At 43.7% G+C, this 23,217-nt stretch overlaps 1 protein-coding gene across 2 annotated transcripts in view; it reads left to right on the plus strand.

Annotated features, from left to right (window-relative positions):
* LOC146833816 (dimethylaniline monooxygenase [N-oxide-forming] 2-like) overlaps positions 1 to 23,217 on the plus strand; it is an 830,014-nt gene that overhangs the window by 43,156 nt on the left and 763,641 nt on the right. Inside the window, exon 2 of one of the 2 annotated variants that reach the window (XM_085601708.1) lies at positions 10,538 to 10,629. The exons of the other annotated variant lie outside the window; for it this stretch is intronic. The gene's annotated coding sequence lies outside the window, so the exon portion shown is untranslated. The remainder of the gene's footprint in view (positions 1 to 10,537; positions 10,630 to 23,217) is intronic. 2 annotated transcript variants of the gene reach the window in all.

Below are 23,217 nucleotides of genomic sequence, written 5' to 3' on the forward strand. Positions count from 1 at the left end.
TCCAGCAGTGTCCCTCATCGCTCCATAGCCCCTCCCACTACCTCCTCCTCGGATTCCCTCACTGCCACCCTCCAACAGTGCCCCTCATCTTTACGTAGCCCCTCTCTCATATGCATTTCATTTGTTCTATAGCGCAAATCATATCAGTGTAGTGTGTGTCAGTACTTTACCCCACGCACACATTATACAGAGACAATGAATCATACAAGTATGTAAATCAGTCTACAGGGAATGTCACATAAGCCAATGAGGATTACAAGGTGTATGAATCACATGTCATCCATACTGGTGGGCTGGATATTTTAAGAGGGTTTGGTATGGAGAAGTACAAACTCAGGATTTAAAGAGCATTCCATGGGGGTCAGCTTTATTGATAAAAATGTATATCTGCCCAAACATACCCATTTTAGCAACATTAGAATAATGAAAGACTGAGGAAGTTCTAACTATGTCACAAAACAAAAAAGCGAAGTTCTACCATTCATACCATTCATGTTTGTATGCAGCTCTTTGATGACAGTTCATTGGTCACTGTCCTATGTTAGGATTTTAAATCTGAACTGCAAGTAATACAAGGATCTCTGTGACAAAGGCAGTAACCCACTGAGCTTCCACATAAAATACAGTTCATCTACATTTAAAAACTACTAACAGACAAATGATTGCTCTCCAGCAGGATCACTAATCACCAGCGTTATCTGGGCATTTTGTATTGTCTTATTGTTGTCCTGTATCGGCCATGATAATGATAAAAACTGTTTAAATGAAGCACACACGAAGTATGTGTCCTGCTGGTCCTGTGCAGATTTTAAAAAGAAAAACAAATAGTAACACATTCTCTTACCTACTCCATTAGTCAAACTTTGCATCACAGCCTGATGTGATAAGCTGCTGCATGGGTCAGGAAAGGTGAATAGAAACTAACAAACTTCTTTTCTCCTGCGCTGCATAGAAAAAGAAATATCGACGCAGCAGGACAGTAGGCAAAGGTTACCGTTGTTAAAGAAAGGATTTGTCGCCTTTCGCCATGTGGAGATGAAGGGGTGAAAAAATAAACAAAGCCTCGTTAACATGTAAATGGTCTTTTAAAGACCTATGAAGTACTCGGGTGCGGCTGCGATAATCTCAAAAACTGTCTGTGTGTGTGCGCGCTGGGAAGCTGTCTCAGCCCGGGCTGACACACACGACCGGGGGTTGAAGCACTTTGAGCCAAATGGCGTTGCGTGCCTGCCTTCAAGCCCTCACTGCGAGGGCCTTGGCTCCTGTTTGGGTGGGCCAGGCTCATGTTTGGGTGGTCCTGGCCCACCCGCTAGAACCGGGCCTGGTGTAAGGTATAATCAAAGCACAATACGTGCAAATGGAGCAATGAGTATATGTATCGTGATAAACTTGGCTATTGGTTGAGGGAGTGAAACCCTATTCAAGCAGCAATCACGATTGATTTCTTGATAACTGATTTAAGAGTATAAAAAAATATGTGTATTCATTGAAAAAATAAAAGTATATTCTTTATCTTTTAGAAAAAAACTGTTTATATTGGGAAATATATTTTTGTAATAATATATATAAAAAATAGTGAAAAAATAAATCAAGCAAATACATCACAACGTTATAAGCTGTTTTTATAGTAATGTTATCAATTTGAATGTCTGGAATTGATGTGCCTGCTTCATTAGAAATCCACCGTGCCTAGCTGTTCCGTTTCCCATAGTAGCAATCACAATCCGCGTCAGGGTGAGGCACCAAAAAGCCCCAAATTAACCTGTGCTAATCCCTCTGGTAGCTTGGCAACGAGCAGTCAGGCTTAACTTAGAGGTGATGTGTAAAGCACTTATGCAGCACTTCAAACAGTAATAAAGTGAAAACACAACACAAGAAAATTCCCACAACAATATAGAAAATAGAGCAAAATTTAACAAATAAATCAAGACCAAAAATCCAATCAGTAGAACCCGAGACTTGCAATTTTAAGTATATAAATGAAAATAGCACCAAAAAGCCTAAATTGCCACTCGCAGCTTTCTGGTAATGCGAGACTGGGAGAAAGTCACAAGTTCAGGTCGACCATGATGAAGCGCAGGTCAGATTCTGAGACCTTCTCAGCCAAGCCTGTTCGTGGTTGAGGAGGCTGCGAGCAGGGCCGTCTTTAGCACTGGTGGCGCCCTGTGCGACAATGTCTGTTGGTCCCCCCCAATGACCACCTCTGCCACAGATTCCATCACTAGCACCCTTTAACAGTGCCTCTCAAGTCTCCATAACCACTGTCTCTCAGATTCATTTAGTTTTATAGCACCACTCATACCAGTGTAAGGTGTCAGAGCACTTTATACCACACACACATTGCACAGAGACAATCATATGTGTGTAAATTAGTGTATAGGAAATGTTACATCAGACAGTACTAAATGGTGTAGCGTAGGAGTGGCATGTCATCGATACTGGTGGGCAATATAGTTAAAGTTCCTATTTAGGAAAGGCACATATTGAGAATTTAAAACGCAACATCATTGTTAAGGGTTCTCTTTCATAATAAGAATTGTTTTCTACCCAAATGAACCCTTTTCACAAGATTAGGATAATGAAAGACTTAGCAAACAAACATATTGCTCTTACATATACCTTGCAGTTTGAATGCAGCTCTAGGGTGACAGTTAATAGCTCAATGTTCTATATTTCGATTTTAACTAATAAACGACCAGTAACAAAAGGAGCTCTCTGACAGAAGCAGTAACCCACTGACCTATTTACATTATATGCACTTCGTTATCTGCACGGTACACTTTCATAGCAGCAGGCATTTTAACCTACTGCGCTACCTTAGGATGAGTCAAAATTTCCACTAGACAAACCTCTGGTCTCTTTCCAAGAAGACAATTAATCACGGAACTTCTCTTGAAATTTTAATTGATGTCTGAATGTTGCTGGAGGCCAGGAAGGAGGCAGCAGGTGCTTTTAAAATGATGAAACACATTTTCAAAAATGACGCCCCCACCCCAAGTCAACGCCTGGTGCAGTCGCACCGATCGCACCGCCCTACAGCTGGCCCTGGCTGAGAGAAGCTGGGAAGCATTGTGGACAGTCGTCAATGTAAATCAAAGAGCAGGCCTTGCATTGTGGACCGTCATCGCTGTAGTGCGAAGATCAGTTTGTCATTGCAAACGGTCGGGCCTGAGGTACATGATGGCGCTCCCTGTGAGCAGTCGATGCTGTAGCGTGAAGGGTCAGGTTGACGGAACTTCGTGTTGGAGGGCATTGGTAGTCCAGGACCTGAGAGGCACCACGTGGGATTCGGGGGATTATTCCAGCTGGATCTGGGTGCTGGTTCAGTTAGTGTCTCTGAACAGGAGGCCGTGTTTAATTAACAAGGGAACCCAATTGTAATGGTCAGGGACCTTGGGTAGTAGTACGTTAAAATTACAAAATAGTCCCTAACAGAGGAGATTCACACAGAAAACAATGAATATAGACCTGAAATCAGTGCTATATTAAAGCTGTCCAGCCAGACAGTAAATGTAATAATGTATCAAATCACATAAAACACAAGAAAAATATGGGACACAATCCTGCATCCAATGCAACATATATAACAAAGACACAAATGAACAGAAATTCACAAATTCAGAAAAAAGGTTCAGGCAGGACAAAAAATGCTTGTAACTTGTATAGAGAAGTGCACTAAGCAAACAATATGTAGAGACACCATTACACATCAATAATTAATTCAATTGCGTTTATGGTGCATATAAGGTCGACGACATTTTGATCCCGTAGAAACAATATTGGGATCATCATCAGGATGTAAAAATTGCATGACTGAGGGAATTTTAGCCTGAAAGACAATAGTGAAAGGTAGAGGGGACAAAAGAAAAATAAGTAGATCAAAAAGACTTTAGAAAAAATGGTCTCTAACATAGTGCTAGTGAGAGACAAAGGAAGTACAACTCTTCCATCCAGACGTTGTGTACTAGGTGTTGATACAATAAACATGCTGGGTGAAAATTGGTAAGAAACAATGATCTCAAGGTGCAGCAATGGATCAAGACCATAAAGTGTTATGGTGTGGGTGCTATGAGTGAAATGGCAGCCTTGCATACAAGTGCTATAAGGGCGTGAGTTGTGATGGGCTAAGTTGTTTCTAGCGTAGCTTACCAAGCGTAATAGCAGGGGGCAAGCAATGAGGCAATTATGAAAAATGCCAGGAAGGGATTACTGCGGTCGCACTGAGGTACGTTCGATCACTCGAGCGTCTTGGCACTGGTAAAAAGTAACGAATTTGAGGAATAGCACCAATTGTATGGTCTAAAACCAATATGGGCATGCGTTAACTCTTACCCTAGCAAAGGAGGTAGGGTGGGATTGGGCCAATTCCCAATTGAGGGTACTGGTATAGAGAGGCGCGGTAACCTAGTAAGAAGAGAGAAGGCGCACAGACAGTGAGAGTGCTGCAGGGGTAGGCATGTGAATGATAAAAACACCAGCTGCTGAAGGGCTTGCCTAATTACACGAATGGTGGCAACCAAGCCAATTTGGAAATATATGAAAGGTGCTGTGAGTCACGCAACAATGATGCGAGGACTCCTGAGCCAGTACAATGAGATGTGCGGGGAGATAACAGCGTGTCAAGGGAGTGAGAAAGGATATCTATGCAAGTAGGGTCTTGCTGGTGACGGGGCTTATCTGTGTGTCCTTCGGTATTCTGGTGTGCTCGTTGAATGGGCGAGCAGGGCGGAGGTTATATAAGGAAGTTCAGGGAGGGTCATGTGACAAATCATGTGATCGGAAGGTGCCCGGTGACTCTGCAATAGCGGCCATATTGAAAGGGTAGAATTAGCCTAGCAAAATGAATTTTGAAAAGAGAAAGTTATAGGCAATTAAAAGATAGTAAAACGATGTGATACCCAATAGGCAGGAACATTACATGTTAATGGTGGTCATCTTAGAGTGGTAGAAAATACATTGGCTACTTGGTAGTTAGAAGACCGAATAACAAAGAAACAGCGCAGCCATCTTAGAGTTGTGGAAGAGCTAAAAAATAGAGAATATTAAAAGAAGGAGAAGGTTATAGGCAATGAAAAGATAGTACAAAGATTGTGGGCATCATTTTTTTATAATGAACAAGTCTGTTAAGCTGATGATGGAGCTGTAAAGACAATGAGATACCTAATAGGCAGGAACATCACATGTTAATGGCGGCCACCTTAGAGTGGTAGAAAATATATTGGCTACTTGGTAGTTAGAAGACCAAATAACAAAGAAACAGAGCAGCCATCTTAGAGTTGTGGAAGAGCTCAAAGATAGAGATAGGTGAATTAATGGTTATGTATGACATTATACAACGTGTATCGTGGTAACCAGGTGTAAAGAAATTACATCTTTAAGTCAAACATGAGTGGTGGAAAGGGAGTACTCTGGCTCACTCTAAAGAATTAATAAATACTGACACAGTTATATTTGTAATGTACCACTTACAAATATTACTGTGTCAGTATGTATGAATTCTCTATTGTGAAGGGCTGTCTAGGAGGAATACACATCCCGTCATCGCGCTAATCTGGTCACCGTTGCTGCCACCAGGGGGAGTACCAGCCCCAGCCTGCTTTGTGGCCGGAACCGCTACCAACGACCTGCGACCGCACCTGTAGGCGCTTATAAACTGCTCGCTGCCACCGCAGTGCGGGAGCCCGTCTTCGTGCTAATCTGGTCACTGTTACTGCCACCAGGGGGACTACCAGCCCCAGCCTGCTTTGTGCCCGGAACCACCACCAATGACCTGCGACCGTGCCTGTAGGCGCATATAAACTGCTCGACCCAATCAGCACTAGCTCTTTGCCCCAACCCATCCATGCGTAATCCTCTACAAGTTCTACACATCGTGGTCATATACCGGCTATGTTTAAAAAAGCCGTAGCTAAGAATAAGGCACATGATCAACCCATCTCGCATCCCAGAGGGCTAGTTTGTGGGGGCGGTAATGCAACAGAAACCACAGTGTATTTGTCTTCCTTTTCCTGCAGTAACAGTTTTACACTGCTGTCAGAGTATGCAGACCTAGAGGATTTGCCCACCTCCCTGGGTAGTGTTATACAAAATAAGGGTCCACAGACAGATAACCACCCAAACGCGGACGTTAGAGTAGCCGACAGGCTAGATGTGAACCCAATCAGCTCTGATGCCAGCTGCACAGATAGCCTCCAAGACACACATTCACCCGAGTCCATGAAGCACTCACACAAAAGCCGCTGGCATCCCAATTAATGGTTATAGTGCAGGAAATCAGAGCACTTAAAGCAATTGTGGGTAGCCTCTCAGATTCCTTGAATAAGGTACATACAGACATTCAGAGTATTAAGACCCAACTGAGACCACAAGCAACTAGCCTGAGTAACACACTAGGGTGCACAGATAACGAGAGCCATCCACCAGGGGATCATACTAGATATAATCTAGGAAGGCCACAAAGAGAACATATAGCCCGGAGCTTCATAGCTGATTTCTCGACTCTTAGTCACCATAGATGGGCAGGTCAACATAGGGCTGGCTTAGGGCAACCCAGAAATTCAAGCAAGATGGAAAGCTCTTGCCCAGGTCCTGCACATCACCAGACTAATTGGTCACAAGTTTTACTACGCCACTGGAGTCAAGCTATCCTGGCTGAAGAGGGGGAAACCGGTTCTAGCCTGCTTGATTCCGGTCCAGGGAAGACATGGCTTGGCAGTTCGGGCTGGACTGTTCCCATGAGGCACAGGGTCAAGACTGATTTGCATATGGCCATGTCTGAACTGGGGTGGCGTGGTGAGCAAAATAACGATGGATTAAACCCAGATCCGGGACTGGGGGTGAATGTTTTGCCAATGTGCACCATTCCGTCCATCATCTTGTGTGTTTCACAAGTTTCACAAGCCTCGCATAATGCAGATAAGTTGCCAGACAGAAGAAGGACAGTTTATTTAATCACTATACCAAAGAACCACCCTAGCCCACAAAGGGAGGACGAGGGTTCCCTAATTAATAAATGCATTTATTGGATATGGAGAGTAAGAGGCTGTCGGTCCATAATAAGGGAAGACATAATTGGGGCCAAAAGGCAATCCCAGCTAGGGGGCCCTCCAGATGCCCGGAATGTGATAGCACTTTAACGCACCATGACTTGGTGGAAAACTTGCTGGCTTTTGATTAACGCACTCAACATTTGACCAAAACGAAAATACATTTTAAATATAAGCATCCAGAAAGTGCATCAGAAATTAATCCACTACATCATTTATTACCTCAAAATAATGGGTCACCATCGAAAGAGATAGATTGAAGTTCCCCGTCACCTCCTACTGCTGCTAGTACACAGGCCTATAACCCAGATATTGCAAATAATTACCCCGCGTTACACCAAGAATAGAATCCTCCCGTAGAGACTACCTGCACTAGTAGCGTATTGAACGAGATAGATTGCATCCCAGGGACCATAGCTTTAACGGCTGGGCTCTCGCCAGTTTCTCAATGAACATCATGCAGATTAGCAATCCTATCATGGAACATCGCTGGGCTGCGGTCCAAGGGACCGACCCCTGAATGGAATTAATTTGTCGAAGACTTTGATAGATCCATCTTCCAAGAAACCTGGCTAGTAGAACCATACTATCACCTGGGGTATCTAAATTATTTTAAACCAGCGCCCAAGGTAATAAGGGCCATCCCTCAGGGGGACTCATGATCTAGGTTAGGCAGAATATTGGCCTTAACATACAGGCACTACAAACAGAAAGCAGTGATATTCTTGCTGTCCGGTTGGGGTGCGGTCCTCGTGGCAATGTTGATATTTATAATGTTTATGACAGAGGGCTCAGCGGAGGACGAAAGTCAGAAACAATCTCTGGACTAGACGAGCTCTTACACAACATCTCCTGGGCTGCAAGGTAGTCTTAGGGGGGGGACTTTAACACAACTTTTGAGCCCCTAGATAAAGGGGAATTAGATTTAAAGGGAGAGGAAGATGAGGAGTGGGGTATTCCTCACCTGGAATTACCCCCAATCAAAAGATGGACAGAGGCAGCATTACAGATGAAGGCCTTAAGTTTAGAACATTCCCTAAGAAGAACCACATCTAATAAGAAAGGGGTCCACACGTATAACAATGGCCACCACTCAAGCTGTATTGATTATTTGCAAATCAGTAAAAAATTTGGCATACCCTACAAGATATGGTCGTGATGGACAGAATTGAGAGTGATCACAATCCACTGTGCACTACATTCATATTTAGGGATCTAGAAGGGCAATCACAAACCCATAACCCAATTTCCCCAAGTGGATTGTTATTGGCCAACGATATGCGACACCTAAAAAGGCTGATGATAATAGAACAACCAGAATTACTAACAGCTATCAACAGCGACGTAGATCACACTCTAACCAAGATGGTGTCCTCCATTCGTGATGGCGATCCACCGATAGAAATTACATCATTATACACTTCCCTATTTGAAAGAATGTGTTCATACTTTCAAATACCCTGTAGGCCAAAGGGGAAGAGAAGCCAGCAACGGTATCAATGGTACAATAGGGAGTGCAAACAAGCTCGTAGATTTTTGGGGAGGTAATAATAGCAGGTGATCAGCCTAGAGTATAATACACCAGAAAGCTTTATAAGCAGGCGCTGATGAATGCAGAAAAAGGCCTGGGACGAGAAAAGATGGCAGGACTGAACAGAAGTAAGCTGTGGGAGAAATATGCAAAGTTTTTGGAGTTTGGTAAAATGGGGCACGGGGGAGTAGTGCAATCTCCCCAAAACCACGTGGAACCCGACACGTTGGTAAATCATTTTGCAGAGCAATATGCAGACAATGACACTGAGGACTGTGACCCCTTCCAGGCTCACTTACACTCACCTGAAATAGTTTTGGATCTAGTGGATGTAAATATTGCACTGAGTACAATGACTAGTGGGAGAGCCCCGGGTATTGATAACATCTCAGCTGATATTTTCTTGCAGAACAAGGCAAAATAGAGCCTGTACGTAATGCCATTGGCTAATGCTATTGCTATTGCCCGATTCTGGACACTTTGCGAGGGGCGGAGATTATCCCGGTATACAAAAAAGGGGATAAATCCCTACCAGGGAACTACAGGCTGATAAGCTTAATAGACTAAATTCAGAAAGTAGTGGCACGACTTGTTTTAGCAAAAATCCAATCTTGGATTGAGGATAAAGACATCTTGAGCCCCCTCCAGGCTGGCTTCCGGCCCACCTAAGTACTATCGATCAGGTTTTTCAATTTTGATCAATTTACTGGCAGATGGTGGTCCTTGGAAAAGGCAGCATCTATGCCGCCTTTGTTGACCTTAAGTCCGCCTTTGATTTAGTTTCATGCCCCAAACTGTGGAGTGTACTCCAAGAGCTCGGGCTGCCCCTTGACTTACTCTCTTTATTTGTTCCCCTCCACGAAAACAATTGTGCCCAAATTCGATGGGGGCACAGGGAGGGAAGACTGATCCCTTTCCCATAGAGAAGGGAGTTCGCCAAGGCTGTTAATTTTTTATCCTCTATTTCCACAGATGCGCCAGCCCATTGGCCAGCCCATTGTCGCCGCTTTAGCAGCAGTTTTCTGCCGCTAAACCGGCGATCATTTTTAACGCCGACCTTGTTAATATGCCCCTACGTTCTTGAAGTTGTTACCTATAGTTTTTCTTTTTTTATTGAAATCCATAATATTGCTCACCAATACACCAATACACCAATTCATAAATATTATAAATGCTCCAACCATAAATACATCAATAAATACATATTACATAATCGGATACACCCAGAATCGATTAAAGAGATGGTAGTAGCTAAAACTCAACATAGGATAAATATCCGGTGGGAAAAACTGGTCTTTAAATTGTCACCAGTGGGAGTGGGTTCATCTTTAGTCATAGGAAGCTGTGTATTTAGCTGAAAGGTAAGAAACCTGTTCTCCAGCTCCTCTTTCTAAATGTACTTGCCGCTTGGAGCTGAATCAAACTCATCCGTGTTATAACTGTATGAGGAGCAGGAGGAAGAAACTGAAGAAGGAAAGGAAACATAATCCTGAGAAGAATTACTTCTAGCAGGAGACAGTCCACCACACTGATCCTGCTGTTTGTGGAAGGCATCAGAGATAGATTTGATTATTAACTGGAGCTTCCTGTCCGAGACATTGAGGGTGTCTGCCGAAGAGCTCGATTTGAAATGGGTCCTAGCCTCGGATGAACCCTTCTTCCAAGGGGTGTCTACCCTTCTCTCTTTATTTATCAACTGTGGACACTAAGACACCAACAATAAATCAGAAGTAGACTATATACAACCTTAAAAGACCTCTGGACTTAGCAGGAATTAATAATAAAACTCCTTAGGGAAGAAAGATGAACCTCAAGTATAAATGACCAGCAGGAATAATAATCGATTATCAGTATAACAGATTGGAAAATAAAAGCTTAATCATAGAAAAGAGAGAATATCAAGCAGGGACCAAAGTAGACACCCTCTTTACACCTTACACCCATTCTATTTTTTTTGCAGAGGCATGGATACCTCCCTGTAAAACAATGCAAAAAGGACAAGACACAGGTTTGTCACTGTAACATCCCTACAGCAAAGAGGAAAAAGACCAGGTAAAAAAAAGTGACTGAATGAAAGATCTTTATTGTTTGATTCATTAAATTCTGTAGTGAGGACTGTAATTTATATATGTATATTGCTAAGTTAGCACAACCGCGTTAGATGTTAGAAAGCCATCTTGCCACTTTTGCTGCTTATGCACACGACACTGCAGTTACATGTTATTATTTGAGAAATGCTTGCTCGCCTTTGCTTCACATGAGAACTCTCTGTTGTTCACATCCCTAACAGTGAGCTACGACCTTGGTCTGAACATTGTGTAAAGAAACAGTCTGGGTCGCTAGACGGTGCATGTTTTTGGGTTCAGGTTGATCGGCCCACTATTTAGCCATAACACGCACGCAGCTGCAAATACCTGAGAGTCGAGCGCTTTTAATATTGCAGGCTGCTTGCTTGATTCATGCATTCGGAAGAAGAGGTTTCCCAGGAGCAGAGTATACCTGATCCTGTGATGTGATTCCACTAAGCTAATCTTTACAGTATGGGGTTCCCCATTCAAGCCTAGAGACCTTCTATTAGTCTAATCGTAATAATATTAGTTTACTAGCGAAAGGAAGGTGGCTGCAATCCACTGTCATTTTATTATGATTTCTCCTTTCATTTTCTATGGTATTATAACTATGCTAATGGTTTTGATTTTAATAATTTGTCTGCTTATGTTAGCCAAAGTACTGCATCTTAGGACACGAGGTTTATAAAATAAACTCTTTAAACTTTACTGTGTCTCTGTTTACTCTTGTTGTGGACTGACATGAGAATAATAACGAACAGGTATTTCTGATTCCCACCATTCCTGAGAATACACTAAGTCGCTTGTTCTGGGTTGTCTATACATTGGGACCGCCGAGATAAAATCGGATAACGAATGGGACACTGATGCTGGTCGGATAGGGGTTCTGGGTTCTGAGGTGAGTTTTTGGTACACCACAATTCACTGAGGTCCTGGTTTCCTGTGCATAGTTCTGTGCATGAGCAGAATCCCTGCAACATGGCGCACCTAACGTTTGGTTGATTGATTTGAAACGCCTTAGTAGTGCTTATATTAGTCCACGACTCCCTCACTCTTGTTTCCGGATAACGGGAGTGACGGATTTAAACCTACCTGTTACTCGACTAATAGGTTCTTTCAAGCTTGTTCATTAAAAAGGTTTCTTCTATATCTGAACTCTAGTGCTACTGATTAAACTCGTTGTTGATCTTTTGTGTGTCCTTATGGCGGTTGGAATTGCTGCACATAGCCGTACACCTCTGCGGCGTCATTTGACGACGTATGGGGTGCCGGACAATGGGATGGCTGTTATTTTTGTGGTGAGCGCTGATGCGTCTTTCCCTTACGAGATGTTTTACTCTTGGGTGACTTTGCCGGCGCTGAATGCAGACGATGATACGTTTCATTCCTATACTCCCACCCAGCTACCTGCAATCTATACGCCATATAGGACACAAGAAATTCCTATTTCTGCCTGGCAGCATACCATTTGGTTTAATGGCGCCCTTCCCCATGCGGTTACACCGGCTAGAATGGGCCCTTTGTCAATTCCGGGGGCCACATGGCCGGTGCTGGCCGGATTTACGCCTCATCCCCGCTATCTCACAGTAGCGGTGGCTGAGTTTCACGTACTACACACAGCCCTTATTATAGTGCATAGGGCTTTAGTGCAGTACGTGTCACGCAACGTGCAGGTGGGGGCACCTGCTGTTGCTGGACAACCAGCTGAACACCACGCAGTGGTTATTAGTCCTGTTATGGTTAATTCAGTAAGCAAGCACCCCCAAAATAAGGATGACTTACCTTATTGGCTTGCTGAGAAATTTGACCAACTGGAAGCGGTTTTTCCGCATACTACTCCTGTGGAGAAACACAGGATACTCACCATTAGTTTGCCGAAAGACTTAGTCCCAGATATGGCCGATTGTGACAACTGGGGCAAGGTCTCGCCGCGACATACTCGAAGTACTTCAGCACTCCGTCTATGTCTGTGCTTCCTTCCGTCATTAAACGTGTTCAAGATAATCACGGTGCGGAGGCTGCTGTAGAATTAGGAATGCGGCTTGTCGGGGTGTTCGATGTGGTTGCTTCCATGGTAATGGGCAACCTCAAAGGCGATGATATGCAGTTACAAGTAGCTAATAAATTGGACCGCGTGGACGAACTCGACAGGCCTAAGGAGTTCACTAAGATTATTGCGGAAACCTATAGAACCATAGGCCGCAGTGCCTTAGGTGTTAAACCAACTGTGATAATTCCTGATTTGATGCAGCAAACTAAGGTGAGCTCGTCTGGTAAAGATGAACGCCCAAATTTTCCAAAACAAAATTGGCGGGCAAAGAAACAGGGGAAGCAGCAACAGAAACAGGGGTCTCGTCCGGCCTCACCCGTACAGTCGACTAGTGAACTCACATATGATCTGCGCGATCGCTCTAGTATTAAGTCACCTGATATATTTCAGGTTTCTGAACAACGTTCTCCTCATTCTTCACAGGAAACATCGGCTTCACAGTCCGGTGGCAGAGACCGTGGGAAAGGACGGGGTGCCCAAGGACGTGAGCAACACCGTCAGACTGACGGTAAAGGCAAGCAGGACGAGTCTGCACGTCAACGGCCCCCGTTTCAAAAGAAGGAGGTTGCTGCGCCAACAGCGAGGTATGCCACAGATAGTGCAGACGCAGCTTCAGAACCTGACATGGGCACTAACGCTGCTCGACAGCGCGGCGGAAGTTACAGTAGTGCGTCCTTTGTGCACACAGTGCCAAAGGACCAAGCTAAGAAGTTCGCCGAGGAGTGGGCTCTGGTGCTAGCACCGGCTTTGTATCGTACTCAGGTAGGCTGGGATAAATTGTCCCCCAGCCATGAGATTCCGTTGCGGTCCATGCCCCAGCCACAACCCCAATATCCCATGCGTCGCGAAGCAAGACCTCACGTCTGGCAATCCTTGAACAATTGGAATATCAAGGTGTTATTGAAACATGTGTGTCACCAATGAATAATCCTTTATTCACTGTGACAAAGCCTGATGGGTTGTATCGCCTAGTTTTAGAATACCGGCATTTAAACTCTCATTGCCGCACACGCGCAGTACAGAATACCCACAGTTCTGCTCTCGTTGATAGTCTCGTGAGAAAACGGTTTAAGACCACACTTGACATTTCCAATGGCTTTTACAGCCATAACCTGTCCTCTCTTAGTAGTCAGTGGACAGCGTTTACTTCGGGCGGCAAACAAAAACATTTTAAAAGATTACCGATGGGCTATAAAAACAGCCCTGGCGTCTTTGCTGCTCGTGTAGTCTCTCTGTTAGAGAGCATTGACCCTGATGCGTACTCGTATGTGGATGATATTTATCTCACAGATGACGAGTTGTTGCCGCATCTGTGTCGCGTTGATCGCATTATTGTTTTGTTTGCAGACTTCGGTTACAAATTCAACTTTGCGAAGTCTCACATTGCAGAGTATACAGTGTTGTTTTTGGGATACGAACTCAACAATGAGGGTCGAGGATTGGCTCCGCACTTCCTAGAGAAATGCGCATGCCTGCATGCTCCTACAACAATCTTTGCTGGGCTTTCTGAATTTCGGTCGCATGTACATTCCTGATTATGCCCAGCGTATCAAGTCTTGAAAAAGAACCTTGAGTGCTTGATTCTGCCTGGAACTCAGTGTTATTCCAGTACATTGATGACCTCTTAATTGCGTCTGAAAGCAGGCGGCTTGCAGGGACGATACTATAGCTTTACTGAACCATCTGGCTGACAATGGGTACAGTATTTGGGTCATCGAATTGAAAATGGCAAGAGGAAGGTGTCACCAGAAAGAGCAATCATGAAAATTAATCCACACAGTACCCAGAATGAGTTAAGGATATTCCTGGGAATGGTTGGCTACTGCCGACAGCGGATTCCTAATTTCTCCTTCATGGCGAAACTCTTGCAGATGCTTACCCACAAGGATGTGTGTGTTCCGTTGGGAAATGACTGTCTGCTTGCCATCTTTGAGTTGAGAGAGTACCTGTGTCACACTCCAGCTTTAGGAATGCCTGATCATAACAAAGCATTCTCATTATTCTGCCATGAGCGAGAGGGCTGTGCTCTATCTGTACTCACCGAGACACATGGCCTAATTCTCAGCTACACTATATTCTGTAGATTCAGTGGCGTTTCCTGGATGTCTCAAATCTGTTGCTACAACAGGTGTCAGTATTGACTGATGTGAAAGTATTGTGATGGGTCATCCTCTTACAGTATATATACCACATTCATTTGAGCTCCTGATGACGAGAACCAAAACACAGCATTTGACAAATAACAGGCTGAAAAGATATGAGCAAGTGTTACTCACTGTCGAGAACTTCTCCCTGAAACGTTTTTCTGTGTTAAACCCTGCTACCTTGTTGCCTGTTCCAAATGTTGTTGGGGAAGAATGTGATGACCATGACTGTTTGAAGTGCCATTGGAACTCCTATGTATTAGGAGCACGTGATGACCTTTGACCACTATTGTTTTAATTGACTTTAGGTATTTTCTTGAATGTACAACATAATTTTTTCCTGCAAGTGCCTTTTTCTTTAAAGATTTCTTTTGCCTCTCCTTGTAGCTTCAGAGGGGGAGTGTTATCTTATTACAGCCCTGCCAGGAACACAACGTGTGGATGTGCATTTGAAAGGGGTGAAATGTACTTCTCTGTCTTGGAGTGCAGAGTTAAATGCAGTGATGCTCAAATGTGCATTGTGTTGTACATTGGAAGTTTTATGAAATTTTTACTATTGGCTTTGACCTGCCCTCATCTTGAATTCTGACTCTGTCTAGCTTGAGCTTTGCGCACACAAGCAAGCCCTCAGATTCCTCAAGTTGTTTAGGCTATTCACGTTCAAGGTTTTTTTCTGTACTTTTGGAGACTTTGGAGACATAAGCTTCATTAAGACAATGTGTGGGATGAGCACTTGGTACATTTCAGGGCAGAGATTGTTGTTCCAGTGAAAAGTGCAGAATGTACAGCTCTGTCTCGGAGTCAAAATAGAGTGGACTGGCCGGCTTCTGTCTTGACTCTGGCACAAACCATTACGATCAGCTCGGTTTTTGTCACAGAAGAAAGGGTGCAAGGATTCTAGACCCTTTTCCTCAGGTTGAGAAGAAGCTATTAAAGGCAGGAAATCTTGGTGCACAGACGGGAGCTCGCTGTGGAGCAAATGTGTTGCCACACAGAACTTTTAGGGTCCTGATCGAGGCTTCTGTGTGGCTTTCAAGGGCTCCTCCAGTCGAGTTGGCAAGAATGCAGAGAGAGAGAGATTGGTGATGTATTTCTTTTGATTATTGGCATCGTGATGTGTGAGTGTGTCTGTGTGCACATCCAAGTCTCAAGTGGTTATCTGATGTATTTAGTGTTTATATCTTTCTGATTATTTGCATTTAACAGTGTTAATTTCTTTCAGCAGCCATCCAGTGTTATTATCTGCTTGTATCTTGATCCATGCATTTAAAAGTTGCTATTGTTTACTTATAAGCGTATATATGTATATCGTTCAAAAGCGTCCAAAATTAAGAGTTCACTCAGGAAAAGGCAGACTCCGTCGTGAACAACAAAGTCTTTATTTAGCTGAACCGGCAACAACACCAGGCTTTCAAATTCCACCCTACGCGTTTCAGAGCCCTGTGCTCCTTGTTGACGGGCTGATTGTCGGGTAGCGAAATGAGCACCAACGTCATCCTTTGTTAAATAACGCCCTCCAATGGGCTAATCACAGGAGCCACTTGGGACTTGTAGTGCTGTACTTAAATCCATATTGAATTTCGCCAACCCGCAACATTAATTAAAATATCGAGCCCCTCAATGGGCCCCCAATGGTGTCCACAGTTCATGTACTGCCACCTGTTCCTCTGTAAATGGTCGCCGTGTATCTTCAACCACAGTTCTCTGCATTATTGCAGCGGTGCACCCTCCCGACCTAGACAGGCCGGAATATATCATTCGAAAGCGTCCAAAATTAAGAGTGAACTCAGGAAAAGGCAGACTCCGTCGTGAACAACTAACTGGCACATGCATCAACGTAGGCTTTTGCAATTCCTTAATTGCGATTATTAAGGAATCGCAATTAAGGAATTGCAAAAGCCTATGCATGTAGGAATCGCTATAAAAATAGCGATTCCTACACATTTCTTAATTACGACTCGCAAATTGCGGGTCACAATTAAGGAATGCCGTCCCATTCATTCCTATGGGCCTCCAGGCCCATAGGAATGAACTGGAGATTGCATGAGCAATTTGCGAGTAGCAGTAGGTACTCGCAAATTGCTCATGCAATTTCAAGGGTGCAAGGGTATCAAAATGACACCCTATTGCACTCTTGAAATTGATCTGTGCACATATGTTGCAGACACACATGCCCTAAGGGCATGTGTGTGCGCAACATGAAACTTTGAAAAATGCAGAAAAGTGCATTTTTCAAAGTTTTTGCAAATTACCATGAAGTTCAACTTCATGGTAATTTGCTCCCCCTATTAGCGAAATCACAATTTTTTCAACTTTAATGCATTGCATTTAAGGAATCTCAATTTGAGATTCCTTAAATGCAATCGCTATTTAAGTAGTCGCAATTTAGAGATTACTTAAATTGCGATTTCTGCATTTGGGATGATGCATCCCAAATGCAAAAATACCGGTCGCAAAGGGGCAGATTCTGAGAATCTGCCCGTTTGCGACCGGTTTTTGCTTTGATGCATGTGCCTGAAAGTCTTTATTTAGCTGAACCGTCAACAACATTAGGCATTCCAATTTCGCCCTACGCGTTTCAGAGCCCTGTGCTCCTTATTAACGGGCTGATTGTCAGGTAGCGAAATGAGCACCAACGTCATACTTTGTTAAATAACGCCCTCTAATGGGCTAATCACAGGAGCCATTTCGGACTTATAGTGCTGTACTTAAATCCATCATGATTTCGCCAAACCGCAATATTAATAAAAAAATCAAGCCCCTCAATGAGCCCCTAGTGGTGTCCTCAGTTCATGTATTGCCACCTGCTCCTCTGTAAACCGTCGCCGTGTATCTTCGACCACAGTCCACTGCATTATCGTGGCGGTGCACCCTCCTGACCTGGACAGGCCGGAATATATCATTCAAAAGCGTCCAAAATTAAGAGTGCACTCAGGAAAAGGCAGACTTTGTCGTGAACAACAAAGTCTTTATTTAGCTGAACCGGCAACAACATCAGGCATTCAAATTCTGCCCTACGCGTTTCGGAGCCCTGTGCTCTTTGTTCACGGGCTGATTGTCGGGTAGCGAAATGAGCACCAGCGTCATCCTTTGTTAAATAACGCCTTCCAATGGGCTAATCACAGAAATCGCATGGGACTTGTAGTGCTGTACTTAAATCCATAATGAATTTTGCCAACCCGCAACATTAATTAAAATATAGAGCCCTTCAATGGGCCCCCAATGGTGTCCTCAGTTCATGTACCGCCACCTGTTCCTCTGTAAACGGTCACCGTGTATCTTCGACCACAGTCCACTGCATTATCGTGGCGGTGCACCCTCCCGACCTGGACAGGCTGGAATCTATCCTTCAAAAGCGTAAAAAATTAAGAGTGTACTCAGGAAAAGGCAGACTTTGTCGTGAACAACAAAGTCTTTATTTAGCTGAACCGGCAACAACATCAGGCATTCAAATTCCGCCCTACGCGTTTCGGAGCCCTATGCTCTTTGTTCACGGGCTGATTGTCGGGTAGCGAAATGAGCACCAACGTCATCCTTTGTTAAATAACGCCTTCCAATGGGATAATCACAGAAATCGTGTGGGACTTGTAGTGCTGTACTTAAATCTATAATGAATTTTGCCAACCCGCAACTTTAATTAAAATATCGAGCCCCTCATTGGGCCCCCAATGGTGTCCTCAGTTCATGTACTGCCACCTGTTCTTCTGTAAACAGTCGCCGTGTATCTTCGACCACAGTCCACTGCATTATTGTGGCGGTGCACCCTCCCGACCTGGACAGCCCACAATATATCATGCGAAAGCATTCAAAATTAAGAGTTCACTCAGGAAAAGGCAGACTCCGTAGTGGAAAAAAAGTCTTTATTTAGCTGAACCAGCAACAACATCAGGCATTAAAATTCCGCCCTATGCGTTTCGCAGCTCTGTGCTCCTTGTTCACGGGCTGATTGTTGGGTAGCGAAATGAGCACCAATGTCATCCTTTGTTAAATAACGTCCTCTAATGGGCTAATCACAGGAGCCACTTGGGACTTGTAGTGCTATACTTAAATCCATAATAAATTTCGCCAACCCGCAACATTAATTAAAATATCGAGCCCCTCAATGAGCCCACAATGGCGTCCTCCCGACCTGGCCAGACCGGAATATATCATTCAAAAGCGTCCAAAATTAAGAGTGCACTCAGGAAAAGGCAGACTCCGTCGTGAACAAGGAGCACAGGGCTCCGAAACGCGTATGGCGGAATTTTAATGCCTGATGTTGTTGCCGGTTCAGCTAAATAAAGACTTTGTTGTTCATGACGGAGTCTACCTTTTCCTGAGTTGTTATTTCCTGAATGCCTTTGAAGAAGAGAATCTTCGAAACGTGTCAGGCTCGACGGAAGGCTGTTCTATTTTTTCAGTTCTTTGGAAAAATAAGATTGAAACTATTTTTCAAAGATAAAGAACCCAACACACAAGACTCATTCACAGGACTACGACCACCCTCCACCTTCTATCCCTCAAATAGCATGATGCCACCTGAACTATTGACTTTTGAGAAGTTGGCCATGCAAGGCATTGATAGATTGAAAACAACCAAGACCTTTATCCCTTACAATATCACACTGTCAGAAAAACAAGCTCTTACAGCATTGAAAAATGATGATTCTATTATACTGAAACCAGCTGACAAAGGTGGCGGAATTGAGGTACAAGACCCCAATGACTATGAAACAGAGATCAACAAATAAATCAGTGAGAAAAAATACTACAAAATACTACGCACTAACCCCCTTACAGACATCCGCAATGAGATTTTACAAATAACTACTATGGCCAAAGTAGCAGGGTATATCTCCAAAAAAGAGTTCGAATTCCTCAATGCTGAAAATCCCAGAACTCCAGTGCTTTACACCCTACCCAATGTTCATATGAGTCCCCCTGGTCACCCTATACTATCAGGCTGTGGATCCATTCTAGAACCCATTGGGGTTTATGTAGATTACTTCATTAAGGAATATGTTCCCCTACAAGAAACATTTGTCAAAGACACCATGTATATGATTAACCTGGTAGATGGGATGCCATACAATTTGGAAACTGACATGTTGGCTACTTTAGACATCAGCTCACTATACACCAACATACCCCAGACTGAAAGCATAGCAATCATTGAACAACTGTTAGAAAGCAGACCTAGACTCATCCAGGTACCGACCACATTCATCATCACACTATTACGGATTGCCCTACAGAGTAATTACTTTCTATCAGATGGCAACTATTACCAGCAGTGCTCTGGCACCAGCATGGGAGCAGTTTTTGCCCCAAATCTGGCAAATATCTATATGAACTATGTGGAGCAAACATTTGCTCTAAACATTGACAATGTGTACCGGTCCAACATTAAATGTTGGAAGCGGTACATAGATGACATCTTTTTGATTTGTACAGGAAGTGAGACAGACTTTGACAATTTTGTTACGTAGCTTAACACTAGGGGTGGGCGGAATTTGCGAAAGCGACTTTCGCAAATTATCGCGAAAATGTTACAAATCTCCGCAAACACGCGGAAATATCGCGAAGATGCGGATGTTTTTTTCACGCCCGTTCGCGGTATTTTATGCGTGGTCGCGACTCGCCAACTTACCCATGCGGTTGCTCGCGGGCGCGGCCATATTGTTTTCACTCTCCTCGCGAGAAGAAAGACGTGATCGCGCGACACATGACGTTACTGCGGGCGCGAACTGTCGCGAGACAGCGCAAATGGCTACCAACAATCCAACATCTCGTGGAGAACGCGACCGGATCGGGAAAACTTGTCGGCGAACGTGGGGATTCAGGTAAGGCAATCGCGCGCGCGCGATAATGTATTATTTTACAGCGCGAGCAAGAAACAAATTATCGCTAAGCTGCGGAATGCGGAAATTTTGACATTTTCGCGCTCTCCGCGGAACGCGAAAATTTCAAATTATCGCAATTTCCGTGAGCGGAACGGAAATTTAGCCCAGGCCTACTTAACACCATCCAGACCCATCTCACATTTACATCCACAGTACATTAAACCACCATCGCATTCCTTGATTTAAACATCAATCATGATAAAGGGAGACTATACACTTCCCTCCATAGGAAACCCACTGAAAAGAACACCCTCCTTTCATACCAAAGCCAACATCCACGTGCACTAAGGGATGGACTGCCCTTCGGCCAGTTCCTTAGGATACGCAGTAATTGCACCCTTAAAACAGACTACATGCGAGAGGCAGAGATACTAAGGACCAAACTAATCACGAGAGGGTACCCCAACAGACTTGTAAAAAAGTCTCTCAAACATGCCTGGCACTGCCACAGGGAAGAACTTCTCAAGACAAAAGAGAAACACAATCTTAACAAGATTGTATGTGTCACCACCTTTGGCACACACACCAATCAAGTCCGCAACCTGATCACAACAAATTGGAATATTTTCTAGAGTATTGATCCCACAATAGACACACCTCTGTTTGCCTACAAACGAGGAAAAAATATAAAAGATCATCTGGTCAGGTCATCTACAGACTTAATCACCAGCAGGACAAACACATTGATTACTGCATGGGGCCTCCCCAAAATGAAAGGACACCACAAATGTGTCAATTGTGTTTCCTGCAATTTCACGTTTAATACCAACACATTTGAACATGGTAGTGTAAAACACGATTTACAAACATTCTCCAACTGCAATAGAAAGAATGTTGTTTATTGCATATGGTGTCCGTGTGGCCTCCCCTATATTAGACAAACACAACAACCGGTCAAGGCTCGCATTGGCCAACATCGCAGTCGTATATGCAGATTAGTTGAAAATGCACCACTTGTGTCTCATTACAATGTGAAAGGTCATACTGCTGATGAAATAAAGTGGCAAGTAATTGAGATCGCCACTCTTTCAGAAAGAGGAGGTGACATCCTTCAGATACTCCAACAAAATGAATGCCGCTGGATAGATAAGGTGAATTCAATAAATGAAGGGCTTAACTCTGCTGAGGAATGGAGAGGATATGTCACTACCCTTTGCTAAACAACTGCATGTGATATAACAATTGTGGCCTGAATACACCTATATGTCATCTGGCATCTGACTATGCTTGCTCCAACAGCTTTATTTACTTCATATTTGCTGTAACACTTGAACTGTATATATTAGAATCACTCTTATGCAATATGTGTTCACTAACTAAGAATTATAATTGTGAAATGTCTGCCCACATACAATGTCCACACTCCATGAAGTGCCCAGCATGCGTGTTTGCATATTATAAACAAAGTCGTAATTCGGAATTTTGTAAATATACAAAGTATATATGTCATTTTACCTGCTCTTCCCTATTTAGTACCCATCACCCGTTTTGTACCTTAACAGAGAATTCACCACTGTCATTAGCGCAACAGCCCCACCTTTGTGCCACACACTACCTCTTCACCTCCCACTGAGGTCTTTTTTTCACTCTTTACCGTTCACGGAAACGGAGCACCGGATTACTCGGTGCAGCGGTTTTTCCTAGTTAGGTCTGCCGGTTTCCCTTGGCAAAAAGAGCGGGAAACCCTGTAAATAACAATCCTTTCTGGATGAGGATCTCTGTCATTGTACCCGATCAAGCTGACTGACGTGGCTTTTTCTGAATCTATACGCGGAGCGCTGTCCCGCTTTTCCATTCTTCTACCACGGTAAGAATTGGCACATCAAGGCTGCTTGGCCCTTGCACTCAGCTCTTAATTCAGTAATCTGACCCCTTCATTATTTTAATTTTCAGAAATACTCTCAGTGCATTGTCACTGTTAATCCACCAAGGGATTCTACAACGCTACAGCTGTGGCGTATAATTAATTGAGCCCCTCTGGCCCAACTACATACCCCATTGGATTGACAGCCTGTCCTCACATTGAGGTAAGAACCTCGGTGAAACTTGCAATTTATTATAATTAGCGCATTGTCCAACTATCAGTAATTGCAACATTCTTCTTTACTTCTTTTCTCACAATCACAGGACCCGGACGGGTCCTCATGTGAGTAAACCTTTTTCCTCTTTTCTTCACGTGTGGCACATCATTTTCACAAGGCTGCGCAACCATATATTCAGGTACCTTTTATTCAACGGCCTTATTCTATTTATTTTTCCTATTTTTCACATTTGTGCCGGTATATGGGCCTTATGCTCTTTTTTCATTTCAATCCCATTTAGATGTCCCTTCATCAATAGTCCTGAAGAGACCCCACATTGTGTTGAGGGTCAAAATGCCATTGACATACAGAAGAAGCGAACCATTTCCCCAGCACCTATCACTGTATATAGCCGCCGTTCACATGGAATTATTATGATAATGGTCGACTTGTACAAACTGTGGAAACCTTGTA

This window comes from Triturus cristatus, chromosome 4_2 (assembly GCF_964204655.1).
Source record: "Triturus cristatus chromosome 4_2, aTriCri1.1, whole genome shotgun sequence".
Taxonomy (NCBI): domain Eukaryota; kingdom Metazoa; phylum Chordata; class Amphibia; order Caudata; family Salamandridae; genus Triturus; species Triturus cristatus.